Raw genomic sequence first — 16,967 nt, 5'->3', positions numbered from 1 at the left:
TCTCAGCCATCCTTTGAGCTAGGAAGCTGAAATTTCGGCACAGTAGTGAGCAAGTCCTTTGTCAAATACGGTATTTTTTGTTTTTTGAATAATCAATTAATTGAGGAGTTATTTAATTATTAGCGTTTAATTAAGTACTTATTTAATTAATTAAATTTCATTTCTCTTCTGACCATTAACTCAGGCACCTTTTGAGTTAGGAAGCTGACATTTGGACATGCCAATTACCAGGTGATTTGGCTGCAAAGGATATTTTTGATTTATTAATTAATCAATTAATCGATTAATTATTTAATTATTCGATTAATGACCAAAAAAATTTTTTTTTTTTAGTTACAGATTCTGATGAAATAGTGGTAGTTTTTGTGTTCTCTGACCAAATTGATTAATAATTTAATTTTTTTATGATTATTATTTATTTATTTTCATTATTAATCATTTATTTCTTTTCTTTCTCATTTGGCCAATATCTCAGGCACCTTTTGAGCTGGGAAGCTAATATTTGGACATGAGTGACCAAGTGATGTGGCTATCAAGGATATTTTTGATTTATTGATTAATCATTTCATCTATTAATTATTTATTGATTAATCGATTAATTATTTATTGAGTAATCAATTAATTATTTAATTTTTTATAAATGACTTATTTAATTAAATTTCTAAAAGATACATCTTCGGATGAAGCACTAGTTGTTTAGTTATGCGATTAGCCAATTGATTATGAAAATATTTTGTGATAATCTTTTATTGATTTTAATTATACAATTAATCAATCAATTAGTGTACACCTCTCCCTCCCAATGCAGCCTCAATGAGCTGCACTGCGGTATTGCCGGGCGCCAGAGGCGCCCCGGCAATGCCGCGCTGCAGCATATTTAATTATTTGGCATGGGGCGGTGTACTTTGAATGTATGTGTACTTGTTTGTCTTTTTTTTTGTCCTTGAATGTGTCCTTTTTGCAAGTCGTTCGCACAACCTTTTGAATGCCCTATGTTCGTCATATAGATCCATGTTCATTTCCCGCTTATCAACTCCCTCCACCCATGGGATTGTCTTTTATACACATTTCCATGCCAACACACAGAATGCAAAGCAAGATTGAACTCTCAGGTGATATTGGTGCTACTTTTAAAAATAACACATGTTCCAAGCAACTGCAAGACAAAGCTAAACTTACAGGCAGCCACGATGTAACGACATTTGCAATAAATTGTTAATTTATATATATATATATATATATATATATATATTTTTTTTGTATACTGAATCGAGGCTCGTGAAAGAGCTAACATTTATTTCACAAACAAATCAACCAGACAAACAAAATATACAAAAAGAGGGAGCGGAAGACAAGATGGGGAGAGAAGGGGAAGCACAAAGCACAAAGCACAAAGGGAAGCACAAAGGGAAGGGGAAGCTTAAACAAAGGTCATCAAGATTATCATAATGATCTGTATCGGGATCAAGCATGCCATGATGGGTTGTGTAGTGGAATTTCTCCCGTAGATATACCTCTGGAATGGGTGATGCACAATTTCCTGCAAACATTGCAGCACCGATTAATAATGCATTTGGTGGAATCGATAACCACCGTGGGGAGAAAAAGGGGCTGCATTTTAGGGGTCGCACGGCGACAGGCTGGCCAGTGCATGACGGTAAGATAAATTGCAAAACTCTCTAGCCATTAGTGAAACGACGGGCAGAGAGCCAACCAAATGCAGGGAGGATACTGAATTATGGGGAGGGGAGAAGAATAGGAAAAGGAAAAGGAGGTTTGGTTGAGGCAGACATGCCAGTTGTAGAATCAGGAATTATCCAAGCTCTAACCGAAACCAAACCCCTTGCTGTAACCTCAAAACCCAAGCATAACTAAAGAAGCATCAACAAATCTAACCCTTTAAAGGTGGCCTCTTTCCAATCTGCCCATCACAAATGTTCTCATGAGACAAGACGCTATCCATGTTTTCTTGGCAGCAATTAGGGGCTGCAGGCGGATTGATGGCCCGAGCGAGGAGACAGGGGGAATGGGATGCATGGTCCCTGCTCGGAACGTTTCACATAACACAGGCTGCGCACCAAGTGCCATGCATCGTGTGAAATACACCGCTATGTCTCTATTATTTGGCTCGCTCAATATTTAATTATGGTCACTGTGTCTCAGCAATATTTCAATTGTTTGCAAGCATCAGACCAGGACGAATATCCTGCTCACTGCTGTACCTCTAGGTTCTTGACTCAAATACAGTGCAGCTCCAGCTCAAACATTTCTCAGCAGGAAAATGAACTTCACTGGCGCAACTATCGGGGATGCCTCTTCGTGGTGGTTGTACCCCCCCCAATTCCAGTCGGAAGCTGAATCTTCCCCATTCTTCCCTGCTGCTCGGATTCGTCAGGGCAGCGTGGTCACGGTCAGAAGGCCGATCGGTCCCCATGGACAGCCCTTTCCCTCTTTTTTTCTCTCTCTCTCTCTCTCTCTCTCTCTCTCTCTCTCTCTCTCTCTTCCTCTCTTCCTCTCTTCCTCTCTTCCTCTCTTCCTCTCTTCCTCTCTTCCTCTCTGCCTCTCTCTGACTTCATGAAGGAGGAAGTACACCATCCTAGATGTGGGGATATCTGGGTCGCTCCTGGGAGATCGATCGGTTGTCTCCACACCACGACCTTGTTCGAGAGAACTGTCCGGGACTATACAACAACAAGAACAGCAACAACAACACCTCCACTGGCACTCAGCACATGCATTTCAGTCCCTTGCACTCAAACACCATAACCCTTAATTTCAGCATATGGAAAGGAGTTCGACTTAGGCTGGGAAAACGTGTTGAAGAATTAATTGAAATTGTCCACAAATACCTCCACGTAATGGACACGTACTACCAAACTGAAATAAAACCCAGCAAAGAAATTGAGACACGTCCATTTAAATGGCAGATGGCACTCCACTTTTCACATGTAAATGACACTTTTATGAACATTCTGCTCGTTTCTAATTTATTATACAAGCTAATGTGAACATAAATCAAGTCACAGCATGGCCTTTATATATTTGACAACAAAGACAGAACTTGCATTAGCCAAATTTTAAAATACCTTGTTGGAGTCCAGGAGGATAACTTTGCAAGTATTGCAAGATACACTAAGTAAAATTGTAATCATTAGGACATCAATGAGGACGCAACCAGTCAATTTTTATTGAAGATACAAGTGTTAGTGTTAATATGGCATTCCCTTTCGGTGCATCTCAGAGAGAGTTGGCACTCAACATGCTAAGGGCATGTATAATTGGCCCTTCTAGTACAAACAATGCAATATTTGGATAAGCTTATGAGTAAATGTTATTCGAGATAACTATGGGGTTGATATGTGAATGTCTATCAGGTGATGGCACAGCTTGAGGATGAGTTATTACCGTTGGGAAAGCCATGTTGATGAGGTTGGATTCGATTTATAGTCTGGTAAATATTATTGCTTTGGTGATCCCATGACAGCCAGTGGAAAATTGTCTTGGTATTGAAAAGGATTCACACAAAGTGTATGTAACAAGGAGTGTGTGTGTATGTGTGTGTATCAGTGTATGTGTATATGGGTGTATGTGTATATTTGTGTATATGTATGTGTACATGTGTGTGCATGTGTGTGCGCATGTATGTGTGTGTAGTGGAGAGGAGGGGGTCAATATGTTGGCAAAGAGAGAGGCATTCCTATTGAAGGTAAGCTAAAAATAAAAACATTTTGAGCTTCAGTTTATAAAATCTGAAAATCTTGACACATCGAGGCTCTCATGAAAAGAAGGTAGGAAACATCTGTTCTGAGTCTTGAAGGTCAGTGGTTCAAACACCGGCCGAGTCATGCCAAAGGCTTTTAAAACTGCACGTGCTGCTCCTTTACTTGACATTCAGCATTTACAAAAAAAAGAGCACGGAGAAACAACCATAGATTGGCAACCATTGCATAAGCCTAATTGCCTATTCCTGTATTGAGGTTCATCGGAAGGGAAGTCATATTAACATCATAATAGTCTCTTATTTTCTTTGCTTCATTTTCACATAAAATCTAATATCCAAAACTCTACTTCACCTTTCTCCACATTTAGCTGCAAATACATGTAAAACCAAAAAGAATCCACTCCTTTAAGTGTGATTTCCGGAGTTATGTTTTTATAAATATTTCCAGGCATCACACAACTTCCAGAAAATGTTGAGATATGATTTGAGGGCATTTAAACGAATTGCCAGATACTGCAAAAGCGGCAAGCTGCCATCCAAAAATGATGGACTGTGTTTATTAAAACTACATAGTCATTATGAGAGCCGATACAATGTTGAAAAGAGTCTGCGCGATGACCCCAGGCTACAAAAGAGGAAGAGGTGCCGAGGTCTGGCAGCTATAGGCACCAGGGAATACAGTTGGTGAGAAGGGGCAATTAGCACTCGTCGTGTGTTGTCAGTGGTGAGAAGATTAGCACTCATCGTGTGTTGTCAAGGGTGAGAAGAGGAAAGGTGGGTGGGATTTGGGAGAAGGAAATGGGTGAGGAAGGTTGGGATGGGGTGGAGAATTGAAAAAAAAGGTCGAGGATGCAGACCCTTCCAGAGACTGAAATAATGCTCCAGATTCTGGACTTTGGCTGATTCTATTTGGTCAACAGATGTAAAGGGTTCAGGTGCAGGGAGCGGGGGAATATTTAGGAGAGATTTTGCCAGTATAATTTGCCCGATGACAGCATTACAGATACAGAAAGAACATTATTTCCTGTAAAGCCTAGTAATCAATAATGAAGCACTCTGCTCTATATCCTGCATTTGCATGTACACAGCACTCCATGCATCTATGTCTATGGGGATTTGTGTTTATAGCACAAACGGATAAGCACCCATACCTGCACAGCTTTATGTTTGGTTGGTGAGCCAATTGCTGCACATAAGTAAACAAGTCGGTTTTGATGTGTGCTTGCCTTGCTGGCTCGCCTGAAGGCGAGTGGTCTTATTGAGGCTGTCACTCAGCCAGCTTGCGTAAGTATCAAAATGTAATCTCAGTCCTAATGCTTCCCCCGGATATTCCCAGAAAGCAGTGCGAAAATAAAAATCGGTAGAGGGCACTCTAAGCCAAGAACGAGGTATTCATCATATTTTTTTCCCAATTCAAGAAGGAAATAATTGATAGTAAATTATAAATAAGCATGCTTGCTTCTGAGTTACCTGGTATGGATTCAATTTTTTAAAAGCATCCAATTTTGTTTTTTTTTTTGTATACAACATCGAGGCTCGTGTAAGAGCTAACATCAATCACAAAAAACAACAACAAATGGACACACAAAACATACAAAAAAGGGAGCGGGAGACAAGATGGGGAGAGAAAGGGAAGCACACAAGTAAAACAGTAGAGAACAGGAACATCGGGAGATCTGTGGGAGGGAGAGGGCTTGGGGGGAGAAGGCATAGGAAGACGGGGGGGGGGGGGGGTGGCGGGGGAAAATATAGAACACATGGACCAGGAAAAAAAAAGGCGGTATTTCAAAAAAAAGTGGTTCTGGGGTGAATTAACGGGGGTAGAAGAGATCAAGGTTTTGGATGGGGGAAGATAAGAGATGGTGGTGAACAGCTGTTTTAAAGACCTGGAGGGAGGAGTGGGATTGAACAGAGTCACGGAGTTTGTTCCAGAGGCGGGAGTAAAGAGGAATGAAGGAGTGAAGGTGAGCAGAGAGTCTTGATTTTGGCAATTTCAACAGAAGAGGGTTACTGGCAGATCTTTTGCGACCTGTAGGAATATTTGGGGGACAGAGAAGAGATAGAGCTGGTGGAGCTAGGCCAGATAAGAGTCAGTAGAAGACAGAAATACCACCTACCTACCTGCGGTGAGTGAGTGAAAGGCCCTCAGTGTTAGCTTCATCGCGGGAGATTCCAATGATTCTGAAAGCTTTGGTTTCAACAGCGTGAAGACGAGCTAGGTGTGAGGCAGGAGCACTGGCCCAGAGGGGAGAACAGTATTCCATTGAGCTGCGGATGAAAGCCTTGTATGTGGTTACGAGCTCAGGTGTGCCAAGGAAGGACCTCACACGATGGAGGATGCCCAGTCAGTGACTGGCTTTGGAGGCCAGCTTGGAAATGTGGTTTTCCCAGGAAAGATCATGGCAGATAGTGAGACCCAAAAGCTTGAGTGACAGAACTTCTTGGAGAGGATTGTTCAGAAAGTAGATAGGAGGGTTGTACAGGCGGTCTTTTCGGACAGACATATTAAGAGTGTGAGATTTGTCAGGATTGAAAGACATGTTCCACTTGTTTGACCAGTCTGTGATTTTGTCCAGGTCTGCAGAAAGTGAAGAGGCTGCAGACTGCCGATCTGAGATATGAGGAATGGAGCAGCAGAGTGTGGAGTCATCAGCAAAGAGATAGAGAGGATTTTCAAGAGAGTCAGAGAGATCATTGATGAAGACTAGAAAAAGCACAGGGCCCAGAACACAGCCTTGAGGAACTCCAGCCTGAACAGGAAGGGGAGATTAGAGAAACCCATTCACGGCCACATGTTGACGACAACCAGAGAGGAAGTCCACAAGCCATGCGTGGAGATTTCCATGGATACCATAGGAGTAGAGTTTGGTGAGCAGAGCGGGGTGCCAGACCGTGTCAAAGGCACATGATATATCAAGGCTCTAATTTCCTGTTTGACATTGAGGACCTACATCCATTGTTGAAACAGCAGAAGCAGCATGTCCAGAGTAGAGTGACCTGGTCTGAAACGAAATTGATGATCAGAGATCCAGCCATTGGAGAAGAGGAAGGATTTTATATCCAAAGGATTGATAGATTCCATGACTTTGCTGATAATTTGGAGCAGGCTGATTGGTCTGTCGTTGCAAGGATCTGTTTTTACACCTTTTTTGTGTAAAGCGGTAATGTTGGCTGATTTCCAAGCTGATGGCAGATGACCTTGAGCAAAAGAGAGGGTGAAGAGAACAGAGAGAGGGTGAGATAGAGCGGCAGAGCAGGATTTTAGTACCCATGGGCTGATGCCGTCTGGTCTTGTTGCAGAATCATGGTCGAGGATTGACAGAAACTTCTCCACCTTGTCAGGAGAGAAGGACACAGAGTCCAGGAGCAGCTGGGTACGACTGGGTATGGTGGGTACAGAGAGGGACGGGTTTTGGACACAAGATTTTGAGGCAAACACAGAGTTGAGGCATTCAGCTTTTTCATGTGCAGAGTCAGGTGTGTAGCCGTTTGAGGTAAGGGAGGGGATGGAAGGGGAACAAACACCAGAAACAGATTTGACCAGATGCCACCAAGATTTGGACAAGAGAGACAGGTTTAAGAGTTCAGTCTTGAGAGTAGAGAGATGTTGTTTCCTGGCTCTCCTGAGGGTAGACACACACTTGTTCTGAGCTTTGTGAAAGGAACTGAGATTTCCTTCAGTTGGATTAGCCTTCCATGAGGTGAAGGCAAGTTGCTTCATGGCAATTGCCTCACCACAAGATTCACGGGAGGTAGGGTATTACAACTGAAGACAAGATGGTATAAATCTGTGCATGAGAGAGAGAGCAGTTTACTTTGGAAGAATTCCCAGGAAGAGTTGATGTCAGAGGCAGAAGAGATGGGAGACCAGCCCAGATGATTGATGGCTGCTTGAAGACCGTGCCAGTCAGCCTGAGTGAAATGCCAGACTCGTCGGCGCTGAGGAGGCTCTCTGAGAATGGCCAGAGAGATATCCACTTTAACAAGGAAATGATCAGAAGAACGGATTGTACAAATTACAGTACAAACTAGAACGGCACTCAATAGAGAGCATACGTCCACCTGGTGAACAGTTTACGTTTTGTATCCACTGATAGGCCAGATATGGATTCGGACCTGAACCAAAATCTAATCGGCTTGTTCTTGTTACCAATTCAACTCATCCACCAAGTTTATTCATAACTCGTCCATAAAGTTGTTAAATATCATGTTATATATCGCTTTTCACCTGATCTCGCAATGGTGAAGAATCACTTAAAAATTAAAATAATTCTTGTAGCCGAATCCATTTTCAGATCTTCACCAAAATCGAAACGATTAGTCCTTTTCACACACACAACCTCTCCACCAAGATTCGTCCAAATCCGTCCAAAACCTTTTGCGATATCCTGCTATGTATCGTTTTTGGAGCTCCCTCCCATTGTTGAAGAATCACTTTAAAAATTCTACGAGCCGGATCCGTATCTGGATCTTCACCAAAATTGAATCGATTCGTCATTGTCACAATCACAACCTGTCCACCAAGTTTCGTTCAAATTCGTCCATAACTTTTTGAGATATCCTGCTATATGTTGGTTTTAGCCCTATCACTCAATGGTGAAGAATGACTTAAAAAATTAAATAATTCTCATATCTGAATCCATATTCCGATCTTCACCAAAATCGAATCTATTTGTCCTTGTCACACACCCAACCTCTTCACCAAGTTTCATCCAAATCCGTCCACAACTTTCTGAGATATCCTGCTATATATTGTTTTTTGCCCTATTGTAGGAGTAGTGGTGAGCCTTCTTCAGGATCCTCCGAAGGACCGCAAGTACGAGACGCTAAAAGCGCTGCCGCTCGTAACCTTCGAGCGCGCTGAGGCTGAGCGCACCCGCGAACTACTTTCTCTACCCGGGCTGGGCGACTCGAAGCCGTTGGAGCTTATGGACCACATGTTGTCTCTCCTGGGCAGCCACCGACCATGTTTCCTCTTCAACGAACTGTTCCTGCAACAGCTGCCAGGTCAGGTACGGTCAGCCCTGGCCAACTCATCTGTTAAGGATTTCCGCGCCCTGGCCACAGAAGCAGACAAGTATTTCTCCGCCAGACAGCAATGTAGTGCGGCCGCATGGGACCCCGGCCCCGTCGAGCCTGCGCCGCTGGCGGACACCGTTGCGGCCGCCATTACGGCCCAGCGGCGGAAAGCCCAGGCTTGTGCTTTTACCACGCAAGGTTTGGTTCCAAGGCCAAGGCATGCCGGCCACCCTGCAGCTTCAGCGAGTCGGGAAACGAGATGGCCGGCGCTCGTTAACTGCCATGAGCGTCGGCCGTTCGGGCAGTTTGCTGTTCATTTCAGACACCGACTCCGGACGTCGTTTCCTCTGCGACACAGGGGCCCAGGTGAGCATTCTACCTGCGTCGGCATTGGACCGGGAGGCCGGGAGTCACGGCCCCACCCTGGAAGCCGCCAACGGCAGTGCTATTCAGACTTTTGGCAAACGGACCGTGGCACTGTGCTTGGGCGGGCAGCGGTTTACATGGGATTTTGTCACGGCGAGGGTGTCCAACCCCTTGCTGGGTGCTGATTTCCTCTGTGCCAACGGCCTATTGGTGGATGTTAAAAATCGGCGGCTCATTAATGCGGAGACATTCAGTTCTCTTCCATGCTCGCTGAGCGGGTCTGCCTCGACGAGGCTTGAGTGCACGCTCTCGACCTCCGATGAGTTCGCCCGCCTCATCAACGAATTCCCGGCCCTTACACGGCCCACCTTTTCGGCCGTTGCCGTCAAGCACGGGGTGGAGCATCACATTCCGACCACCGACCCGCCTGTCTACGCACGGGCTTGATACCTCGACCCGAGGAAACTCGCTATCGCAAGGGCGGAGTTCGACACGTTGGAGCGTCTTGGCATCCTGCGACGGTCCGACAGCCCGTGGGCCTCGCCTCTCCACATTGCGCCGAAGCCGGGTGGCGGTTGGCACCAGTACGGGGATTATCGCCGCCTCAACGACGCAACTACCCCCGATCGCTACCCAATCCTGCACATCCAGGAATTTTTCTGCCCACTTGGCCGGTAAAGTTTTTTTTTCTAAAGTGGACCTCGTTCGTGGTTACCACCAGGTCCCCGTCCGGCCACAGGACGTTCCTAAGACCGCGGTGATTACACCGTTCGGGCTTTTCAAATTCCTCTGTATGCCTTTTTGGCTCAAGAACGTGGCCCAGGCTTTCCAGCACCTGATGGACAGCATGTTGCGGGATTTGCCGTTTCTGTTCGTCTACCTGGACGATATCCTCATCGCCAGCGCTTCCAGGATGGAGCACATGCTTCACCTCCGAGCGCTCTTTGAACGCCTCAGTCAGCATGGCCTTATCATTAACCTGGCCAAGTGCTTGTTCGGGGTGGCCTCAATTGACTTTCTCTGCCACCGAACCACGAAGGAGGGGGCCGTCCCACTGCCATCTAAAGTGGAGGCTGTGAAAGGTTTTCCGCGCCCCCTCACCGTCAAGGCCCTGCAGGAGTTTTTGGGCATGGTGAACTTTTACCATCGTTTCGTTCCTCGTGCGGCCCAGCTGATGTGGCCCCTTTATGAGGTCCTCAAGGGCAAGCCTACCAAACACGCCATTGACTGGACCGAGGAGATGGCCATGCCTTTCAAGGATGCTAAACTGGCCCTCGCCAGCGCAACCATGCTGGCGCATCCATCGCCCGATGCACCGATTGCTCTCACCACGTGCGCTTCGGACTACGCAGTTGGCGCCGTGCACGAGCAGTGGGTCAACGGGGCGTGGCAGCCGCTTGCTTTTTTTTTAGCCGGCAGCTCCGCCCTAACGAAAGAAAGTACAGTTCCTTCGATCGTGAGTTCCTAGGCCTCTACCTAGCTGTTCAACACTTCCGTTACCTGTTGGAAGCCCGCCCGTTCACTGCGTTTGTGGACCACAAGCCCCTGGTTTTTGCCATGGCCAAGGTCTCGGAGCCATGGTCCGCCCGTCAACAACGCCAGCTCTCCTTCATTTCGGAGTTCACAACGGACATTCACCATGTTGCTGGGGAGGATAATACGAGGCCTGCAGGGCAGCGGTCACGGGGCTTAGACTGTCTGACGTGCCCTTCAAGGACACGGGCACCACGCTACTGTGTGACGTATCCCCGGGGTTGTTGCGTCAGCTTTCCATTGGCTTTGTTTAGGTTGAGTGTTACTCCAATCTTATGTCAAATGAAAATTATTAGTAAGGTTTAATCAAGCCCATCAACACACATATTGCGCAACTCCCTAAAAAAATAGCCTTACATAATTTTTGAACGGCTCAATATTGGTGTTAAACAATCCTTGATCATGCGATGAATCCGCTGTTCTGATATAACCGTGGTGGAGGCTAACATGGATGAGAGTTGTCGAGTCAGTATTTTAATAGAACATTAAAAGTGTGTTTCCCAAAAGTGCTGTTCATCTCTAAAGATTGCTTTAAATGAGCATTTCCCAATCGGCCCTTTAACCGATTTTGTCACAGGTTGTGGCCACAGTGCAGTCATTCTTGTTCAATATAGTGTCGCTTTAATTCAGTACACTTGCTCCATTTGTCCATTTGTCCTTATGCCAGTAAAACAAGCTTTCACATTACTCCTTCATCGACATTGCAGTTGCTTGTCAGTGTTTCTTTGTTGTCAAATTGGTGGGCACACATGGGACTTCAAATCAACAATTACATGGCGGTCAAACTTGAGACCAGGGGCCAAGTCCGAGCTGTAATTGGATGATCGAGCAGATCGAAGCCATTGTCATAAAATGGCGATCTGTGCAAGAGTGGCCTTGTACACAGGCAAGTTGTCGTGAAGGATACATGACAGAACAGAATGACAAGAACACAGTGGAAAGTGAGGAAACCCACCAAGAACAAGGAAGAGGGACATTTGAAGGAAGAATGGTTCTCCCATCTCCTATCATCCCATCTCATATCTTCCCCAATCCAAAACTTGATCTTTTCTACCTCCATTCTTTTTCCTCAGTTCTCACTCCTTCATTCCTCTTTTCTCCCGCCTCTGGAACAATCTCCCTCACTCTCTTCAATCCCACTCCTCCCTCCAGGTCTTTAAAACAGCTGTTCACCACCATGTCTTATCTCCCCATCCAAAACCCCATCCAAAACCTTGATCTTTTCTACCACCGTTAATTCACCCAAGATCCACTTTTTTGAAATACCGACTTCTTTCCTGGAAGTCATAGCAGTGTCCATGTGTTTTCGGAGAGACATAGTAAGAGTGTGAGATTTGTCAGGATTGAAAGACATGTTCCACTTGTTTGCCCAGTCTGTGATTTTGTCCAGGTCTGCAGAGAGTGAGGAAGCTGCAGACTGCCGATCTGAGGGATGAGGAATGGAGCGGCAGAGAGTGGAGTCATCAGCAAAGAGATAGAGAGGATTTTCAAGAGAGTCAGAGAGATCATTGATGAAGATTCCCTCCCCACCCCCTTCCCATGCCTCCTCCCCCCAAGCCCTCTCCCTCCCACAGATCTCCCGATGTCCCTGTTCTCTGCTGTTGTACATGTGTGCTTCCCTCTCTCTCCCCATCTTGTCTCCCACTCCCTTTATTGCATGTTTTGTGTGTCGGTTTTTTTTTTTTTTGTGATCGATGTTAGCTCTTACACGAGCCTCGATCTTGTCTACAAGTCAAAAAAAATAATCTGTTGTTCAGACATTGCGTTCAGACATAGCGTTCAGACATAGCGTTTACCCCCTCTCAGACTGCCTTATCCCTTCTGGGTCTGCTGGTCTCATTTGTTGGCCGCCTGCTGCCTGTGGGTGTGCCATATTCTGGGCCATCCCACCCTTCAGGGTGGCTCCTCATACAATTGTTCTGCCGTTCTCCAGGTCCCAACAGCTCACTCATCTTTCGTGGCACGCTGTCTTCTGGCCAAACAGACAATGTTGTCTGCATTTAAATGCGCAAAGAGCTTTTTTCCCTTCTTGTCCTACCATTTAAATGCGCAAAGAGCTTTTTCTGTGTTCCTTTGTGTCACGAGTCCTTCACATGTCCTCGCTTGTATTGGATGTTCTAAACAATACAACTTTTCTATGTTCTGTTCTTTACAGGATGGTCATTGCCCCCTCTGTGTCGGTTTTTTTGTGATTAATGTTAGCTCTTAAACGACCCTCTATGTTGTATCCCAAAAAAAAATAATCCGTTAATCCATCTCAAACCCACCTCCTTCAAATTCCCTGTTTTCTTTCCTGAAATCCAATGTAGTGTCCATCTTGCTTATCCTGTGTACCCTACTCCAGCCCTCTCTCTTCCACAGATCTCCCGATGTGTCTGTTCCCTACTGTTGTTGTGCTTCCCTCTCTATCCCCTCTTGTCTCCCACTCCCTTTATTATATGTTATTTGTTTTAACTCTCATACGAGCCTTGACCAAGTATACAAAAAAATGGATGAGGGAAAGAATGAGAGCGTATGGGGAGGAGGACAAAATTGATATACCAGCTGGATATACTGCAAGCTCAAACACAGCTAGACGGGGGCTGCAAAGAACAAAAAGGAAAGAGCAAGGATAAACACAGCAATGAAACAAAAAACGGAAAGATGGAAAGAGGGAAAGAGGAGATGCACAATAACTTGCCACGGAAGGGGTGGGCCTGGGGAGGCAGACACACACCCATACATGCTGCATATAACCGGAATTCTATGGAGCTAAATACTTTATTCTTGCAGATTACATTCCATGGTGCTTTGCCTATAACAATGTCAACTATGCATAATATCTCAGTGCCAATTATGCCGAAATGTCTCAGCTTCCGGAGAAACATCCAGCTGTTCATCAGTACTTTACAGAAGGGAAGTTTTCAGTACAAATTGGATCAACTAACACATTTGGGAGAATAACTGTTGACCAAACAACTGAAGAAACTGTCAACAAAGACACCATGGGGGACATGTCGTTTTAGCTTAAACACAAGCGCAGTGACATGTTACTCTTTAAGAGCAGAGTACAGGCCTGGTTACACCAGACTTCCACTTGACATGATTCATATGCACCAATCAGATTTCCAGCATGCTGAGCTGCAAAAAATCACAGATTGCCAAAAACAAGGAGGCTGCAAAATCCCAAGACCTTCCCAATATTTCCAATGCTACTGTTGCACCAACAGATATGGCAGAGGTTTTAGCAATGACAAAATCACATGATGAATGAGCATACAAATAGTTTAAAACCGACTAGAAACTGATCCTGCAGCCAAAAAATTTAACGACCGACTTCCAAAGGTGAAGCTACAAACGTTCACAGATGCATAAAAAATATATGATGGCACAAACACATCAGCATGATATGCCAGAGGTCCTTGAGCACCCACTTGTCCTGCCATGGTCTTTAGCCACTGGCGATAACTTACCAAGGAAAACTAACAAAACAGCCCTTACTAAATAACTTCAAAAAACATATTGTCTGCAGAGAACATACAGACTCATTCCATATGTCTCATAAACAGTGCATATAGAAAGTCTACACCCCCTGTCAAAAATTTCACCTTTTGTTGCCTTATCACCTGGAATTAAATCAAACTTTTTCCACCTTTATTTACCTCACCACCCAAAACCTCCAAGTGAAAAACAAATTCTACAAATTTCAGAAAGTTAATAAAAAATACAAAACTAGGATATCTTGATTGGATAAGTGTCCACACCCCTGAATTAATACTTTGTGGAAGCACCTTTGGCAGCAATTACAGCTGTGAGTCTGTTGGGATAGGTCTCTACCAACTTTGCACACCTTGATTGGGCAATAGTTTCCCATTCTTCTGAACAAAACTGTTCAAGATCAGTCAAGTTTTGTGGGGAGCTTTTATGGACAGCAATCTTCAAGTCCTGCCATGGATTTTCGATTGGATTTAGGCCAGGGCTCTGACTGGGCCACTCAAGGACATTTATCTTTTTGTTCATTAGCAACTCCAGTGTAGCTTTGGCTGTGTGCTTCGGGTCGTTGTCATGCTGAGAGATGAAATTCCATCCCAATTTGAGCTCTCTTGCAGAGGGCAGCAGGTTTTGAGGGCAGAGGGCAGCTCTTGAGGGAAGAGGGCAGCAGCTTTCTTGCAAAGGGCAGCTCTTGGATTTTTCTGTATTTTGCTCCATCCATTTTCCCCTCTATCGTGACAAGTGCTCCAGTCCATGCTGATGAAAAACATCCCCATAACATGATGATGCCACCACCATGCTTCACAGTAGGGATGGTGTTCTTTGGGTGATGTACTGTGTTGGGTTTGCGCCAAATGTGACGTATTGCATTTAGGCTAAAAAAAGAGGGCCTGATCTAGGCAAGGTCTTGGTGGTACCATACACCTTCCACTTCTTAATGATTGTATTGACTGTGCTCCAAGGGAAATTCAAGACCTTTGAAATATTTTTATACCCATCCCCTGATCTGTGCCTTTCCACAACTTTATCTCGGAGGTCTTTTGAAAGCTTCCTCGTGATCACGGTTGAGTCTTTGCTGTGAAATGCACTACCCAGCAGAGGAAACCTACAGGAACAGCTCATTTTATTCTGAAATAATCAGAATCACTGCAAGTTAACAAAGGTGGAGGCCAATTAACTTGGTGTGTGATTTTGAAGGTGATTGGTTACACCTGAGCTAATTTGCAATTGCTATTCTAAGGGGGGTGGACACTTATCCAACCAAGATATTCAATTTTGTATTTTTAATTAAGTTTCTGAAATTTGTAGAATCTGTTTTTCACTTGGATGTTGTGGGTTACGATGCGTAAATAAAGGTGGAAAAAGTCTGATTTAATGCAATTTCATTCCAGGATATAAGGCAACAAAAGGTGAAAAATTTGAAAAGGAGGTGTAGACTTTCTATCGGCAATGTATGGAATGGCATTGGTTCATAAAGTGAAAGGTGAACACGAAACCTTTGGTGACATATTGCTTCGCTTATTCTGTCGAATGCTCTCAAGTAAGCTTCACATTCTTCCCATCTTCGCATTGTGTTTGATGTGCACAAGAACAACTCAATAAAATATTTTGAGAGAGAGATCAGGAGATCAAATGTCAGTTCCATTCAGTTAACGAACATCACAGCAAAACAAATAATTGTGCAATGGGGAAAAATAATTTCTGCAACATCCAATAAGATCAGCTTCAACTTTCTTGTGCAATAATGTAAACAAGCAAAATGCACAGAAAGACTGAGGGACAAAGACTGAGGTTTTGTAAGTGACATCTGGTGAGAACTGCCGAAAAAAAATCATTCGTGATGAAAGCTGTGACCTTGTACCAGAACTTTGTTCAACTCAGGAAGAGGCAGACACACACCTTATCTTGCACTCCACATATGCAGCAAATGCCAGATTGGAAAACCTTTGCGCTTTTTGCTGACAATACTGCTGTGTTCCTGCTATCCCTGGCTTTTTTTTTTTTACTGATATAGAAGCATCACTGTATCTCAAATGAGGAACTCAGGCTAGAATCAACGACAAAATATATCAAGAAAGTTGCATCTACACTTTGATAAATCTGTCTGCAAAGCATTCATATGTATGCATGCATACACTGGTTATGATGCATGTGATTGCGTAAGGACATTAGCTGTTAGTAAAAGCGTAAGCACACGAGCTGGTTGACTTCTTTAAATATACTGAAGCAAGATGTAGAACTTCAACGCACATTCACTGAGCTGGGTAATGAACGGGTGATGTCATCTTCATGACTCACTAGACTTGCCAATACAGGTACAGGACTTTCGAAATGACGTATGAATGCTAAGGAAGCTTTTCGCACATGTGCTGTGTGTACATTTTCAGTGACTCAGTTCCACTAACTGGGGCACATTTAATCTGCTGTTGCTAATGTGAAATATGCAAGGGAAATAGTCTTATAAACCTAATTCGCAACATTTAAGCGGAGGAGTGGCAATTCCAAAATGGATAATCATCATTGTTATGTTCCTGGATTCCTGGATGCAAATATAACTCACGAAAATATGATCAATATCCATGGAGAAATGGTGTCGAGTTCCTACAATTTCCTGTTAATACAATTGGGTGACGATGCAGCATGCACACACACACATACACACACACACACACACACACACACACACACACACACACACACACACACACACACACACACACACACACACACACACACACACACACACAGTCAAATCATGAGACGAAAAGCGAAAAAGCCCTTTGTGCGAGCTGAGAAAGTTCTCCAGCTTTCGTTGTGTAGAGGCACACCCCTTTCTCTCAGGCACTTTTCCAAGTGT

The sequence above is a fragment of the Myxine glutinosa genome, chromosome 1 (assembly GCF_964187855.1).
Source record: "Myxine glutinosa chromosome 1, kmMyxGlut1.1, whole genome shotgun sequence".
NCBI classification, from domain to species: Eukaryota; Metazoa; Chordata; class Myxini; order Myxiniformes; family Myxinidae; genus Myxine; species Myxine glutinosa.
This window is presented reverse-complemented; position numbering follows the sequence as displayed.